Here is a 4,949-nt window from a genome sequence, read left to right as displayed (position 1 = left end):
TTTCTTTCTAATTGGTTTACTTAACTGCCTGGAGTGACAAAAGGATATGAACAAGGATTTTTTTTTAAGTGAAAATGGGCAGACATGTGTTAGAAACGAGCACAGGAAAACTGGCTTCAGGTCCACCTGACCATGTCACAGTCCACAGCCATCAGTCTGGAATCAATCCTGCTGGTCAGGCTCATAAAACAGGACAGCCGACTTCTCCGTCCACTTTTCCATGTTCACGACTTGGAAGAAGTGGTTGCTATGAGTCCCGCAGAGGTCCCGTCAATAGAAGGCATGCGGCAGCAGTAGCATGGTACAGATACCACGAACACCACCCAGGATGTGTGAGTACCACTGCTGTCTACGGCTCACAGCAGGAAAACCATTGGCCCGGAGTATTCATTTTACTTTGAATTGACGTCATCACCCCCCTCTGGGAAGTCAGATTTTCTTTTGTTGCCAGGGCAATGCTTATTGTCTCTTCTATCAGATGATCTGAGTTTTGAAGGCGGTCATTTCCCTTCAAAAACAGTCCAGTTCTTCTATTATTTACCCCAGCCCCCCCTTTGTCTGACTCACCATCGTTTCATACTGGTCCCACGAGGCTCCCCCTTCCCCGTGTTGCTGTACAGTTTGCTTGGGCATTAGGACATACATGTGCAGCATCCTACGGAGTGTCTCCATGTCGCTGTAATGTATGCAGCAGTGCAGCATTCAAGAAGGGACCTACTGTTTGTATTTATCACCGACTCCCGTAAGTCTTGCCAAAAGGTGCAATCTCAAGTACTATTGTTTCAAACATTCTACCTTGACTTGATCCATTTAAGAGGGTGCTGTGTCAGAGCTGGTGCGTCTGCCATACTGGGAACTGCTGTGACGGTCAGTTGTGCAGTTTACTAAAGGAAACCAGCTTCAGGTCAAGTTGATTTTCCAACTAGGCCTGTTTCCTGAGATCTTCCCAATAATTCATGGTTCCTGCCACCCTTTTTTTTTTGGTTCACCATCAATCAGGATAGGAGAGTAGAAACCGACAATTACCTTTGACGTGTCTACCTTTTTCCAGGTCCTTAACAGAAAGAATTGAGTTGTGGTCCTTGGTCTCAGAGGCCTTATGTATAGTTAAACAGGAGAAGTAAAACAGAACAAGCCAAATGAAACAACACCCCCTGCCCCCCAGCAAACAAACAAACACACATACAGGGTTCTTTTTAAGGCCCTTGCGAGCACTGGCACAAAGAATCCTCTATGGCTCTTTTCACTGCCGAACAACTGTCTGGATGCGGCCTCAGTGTCGCCTCCCTTCTGTATCCGTGAGAAGACCTTTATAATGTCACCGGCAGGTGAGTCACTCGGGAAGAAAGATGATGGTTCATTTACGTGTCATGTGTCGCAGTGTATATCTCATTATCCGAAGGATGGTGGTAGTGGGGGGTCATTTTGCTACTCTTTCCTGTGGTGCACTGATTGGGCTGCTTCAGCTCCAGCCAGCTGGAACTGTAGTGCCAAGAAATCAGCATAACAAGGCTGAGCCACCACCGCTGCCAGCTGGATGCACCAAGTGCTGCTCCATCTCCCAGCAGCTGGGGAACAGGGCAGAGCAGGTCACTTGACAGAGAGGCAAAGAGTGTGGGTGGAGAGGGGGTGGCAAGGTATAGCAGCTCAGCTAGACGGAGAAGTCATGTCAGGTCAGCCTGGATCTCTGCACGCCTGGGTTTCCTTGCCCACAGTGGCCTGCAGGGTCGTGTGCTTGCTCTTGATCTGAATTTGCCAGGCCTGTGGGCTCCCTCTCCCCCATGGCTCTTCTCTCTGCTGTCCTCTTAGAAAAGCACATTCCAGAACTGTCATCTGATTTACAGGAAACGTCTACTGTGATCACAGTACTGCTCCAGATGCAGCTGCAGGCAAGAGGGCAAGCGAAGGGGACAGCCCATTCTGAGAGGTCTCCAACCTCCTTGGGGAGCTCAAAAGTTTTCAGGGAAAGGAAGTCATGAACAAGGAGGAAAAAACCCCATGTCTTTTATACAAGGCCACTTTTCAATAATTTTTGGTCTTCTAGATAGTAACACAAAACAGGTGTCAAACTACATCATGGCCAGCTATACAAACTTAGAACTACAATTGTAGCCAAGAAAAGTCCTTCTTGTTGATTTTGTTATGAAAATGTTATTTTTATATTAATTGTCTGTACTCAAATCATTAGACTGTTGCCTCTCCTTTGGATCTGTTCTTTAATTTTATTACTGGCTTTATATGTTTCAAAAAGAAAAAGGGAGACATTTATTGCTGTTTGCATATGGTCCATAAGTTCATCAAATATATTATTGAGAATATAGTCATAAAGGGAAAGATCAATCAAATGATGTAAATTGATAGTCCCAGTGTACTTGCTATATTGAGTTGAACTCAGTCCACGTATCCTATGTGTGTCAGAGCAGAACTGGGCTCTTCAGTGAGGGTCTTTAAAGGTGGATTTTTCTGCAAGTGGACTGCAAGAGCTTTCTTCTCAGTGGCCTCTGAATAAGTTCTAACTGCCAGCCTTTCCACCCACAGTCAAGTATGTTAGCCACTCGGACTCAGAAACCCAGGGACTCACCCATGTGTTTAGAAACCCACTGAATTGTGGCGACGGTACCTACAGCTCTGGTTCTGCTCTGGAACAGGACCTTTCAGTCAGATGGTTGTTACTGGACACTAGCTTTTGAATGGATATGTTATTTTGCCCTCTCAAAGGGGAGAAGTGAAAATTACATAAAGAGTACATTGCAAAGTGAACTACATGACAAAGCTATTGAGCCTTGTGGATGGGTCAGCAAGGCTACATAGTACAACCACTACTAGGGTTCCGTTCATATGTGGTATGGGTCTATGGCGAGCAAACCATTTTTAAACAGGGCTCTTTGAACAGCAGACAGCTGCAGACACGTTCTCTCAGTAATATACTTGCCTTAGTCTCATGAGGGTGCGCCTAAAAAAAGTCCAATCAAAACAGTAGTTTCCAAGAAGCTGTGTTGAGCCAGTTTAATTCAGGGCTCAGAAAGCTAGGGTGACCTTTCCTGGGATTGCAAATGGATATTCTTGACAGGACTTCCCTCCCCCCCCCTCCGCTAAGAAAAACACAATACAGGATAATAATGCAGAGCTTATTATGAAAGCATTTCAGAAAATGCAAACTGCACTGGTAAGGAAAAATAGGAAGACACATAACAAACAAAACCATATTGTGCAGAACAAGGGGGCTGGAGCAGAGATCCAAAGCCTATCTGTAGACAATGGAACAATCCCCCGCAGAGGGGCCACAGGAAAGGGATGAGTCAACCAGGGTGCAATAAAGCATCGATGAAACACACTATATTCCTCTGGTTCCTTGAGGCCTCCTCACCCCCCACTACCACGACCCCAGTGCTGCTTCTCAATACAGACTAGACCGGAACATGTAAAGAAAGGAATGGGATCTCACGACACACAGAGTCCAGGAACACGAGTGGGAGTGGTGATACCACAAGGGTAGGGGAAAGAGGGAAGAGGAAGGGAGAAAGGAGAAACCGATCGCAATGATCGACACATAACCATACACCCCTCTCCAGGGAGAACAACAGAAACCATGGGGGAAGGAAGACAGCGGTCTGTGTGAGATATGAAAATAATAACAATGTATAATCTATCAGGGGGTTATGAGGGTTGTTGGGCGGGGAGGAAAGAGCTGATACCAAGGGCTCAATAGAAAGTAAATGTCTAGAAAAGAATAAAGGCAACATATCTACAAACATGCCTGATTCAATTGATGTATGGATTGTGATGAGTTGTACGAACCCCCAATAAAATGATTTTTTAAAAAGGTTTTAATTTTTTTCCATTATGAAAATACGTTTTCTCATTCTTTGAGGGTAACAAAGGCTGTTTTATGAAAAATATATGGGGACACTTTACTTTACCCATCCTATGGCCTTGATCTTGCCCCTTCAGGCTTCTTTTTGACCCCCCCTCCCCACACACAAAGGTCATTGGAAGGGAACATCATTTGTGCCCCTCAAGGGTATCCCAACTGATGTGATAAAAATTAAAAGGCAAAGAATTCTTCAGGGAGAGATTAGAGAAATGGATACATTGCCTTCAGAAGCACATAAACCTAGTTGGAGAATACGTTGTAACAGTAGTTTCACATTTTTGATTTTTTGTTTAGCTATGGCTTCTATGATTTGATAATATCACATACAAGTAAAATGTTGTATTATCACATACAAGTAAAATGATAATATCACATACAAGTAAAATCATTCAAAAATCAGTACCTGTACAGGGAGCTGTCAGGAATGCAAGCCATATTTGACAAAGGGCATACAATGAAGGATATAATTACTGATGTCAGATGGCTCTTGGCTGAAAGCAGAGGATATCAGAAAGATTTTTAATGTGATTCGTCGACTGCTCAGACATTCAGCTGTGCAAATCATAGCAAAGTAAGGGGATTCCACAACTCTTATCTGTGCTCACGGGACACCTGTCTATAGATCAAGGGGTAGACATTTGAATAGAACGGGGATTAGTGAATGGTTTAAAATAGAGAAAGGCGTGTGTCAAAGTTTAACCCATTCACCAGACTGATTTAATCGGTATGCGGAGCAAATACTGCAAGAAGCAGGACTACATGAAGAACTCGGTGTCAAGTCTGGAGGAAGGCACGTTAACGTCATGAACTCGCTGAGAGCGAAGAGGACTTGAAACACTGATGAAGATCTGAGACTTCAGTCTGTATTATTTTTTAATAGAAAGAAAACAAACATCCTCACAAAGGAGCCAACCAATAAGCAATACCATGATCAACGACGACAAGGCTGAAGCTGTCCAGGGTTTGCTTTCCCTTGGAATCACAAGCACCGTTCACAGAAGCAGCTGTCAGGGAATCAAACAACATGTTGCCCCGGACACACCTGCTGCAAAAGACCTCTGTAAAGTGTTCAGAA

The 4,949-nt window shown here is 44.3% G+C and overlaps 1 pseudogene; it reads right to left on the bottom strand.

Moving 5' to 3' along the window:
• Positions 1–270: 270 nt before the first annotated feature.
• Positions 271–790, bottom strand: LOC142448117 (Golgi SNAP receptor complex member 1 pseudogene; annotated as a pseudogene).
• Between the last annotated feature and the right edge of the window lie 4,159 nt (positions 791–4,949).

The sequence above is a fragment of the Tenrec ecaudatus genome, chromosome 5 (assembly GCF_050624435.1).
Source record: "Tenrec ecaudatus isolate mTenEca1 chromosome 5, mTenEca1.hap1, whole genome shotgun sequence".
Taxonomy (NCBI): Eukaryota; Metazoa; Chordata; class Mammalia; order Afrosoricida; family Tenrecidae; genus Tenrec; species Tenrec ecaudatus.
Note: the sequence above shows the minus strand (reverse complement) of the source record. Positions and strands in the feature narration are given on the sequence as shown.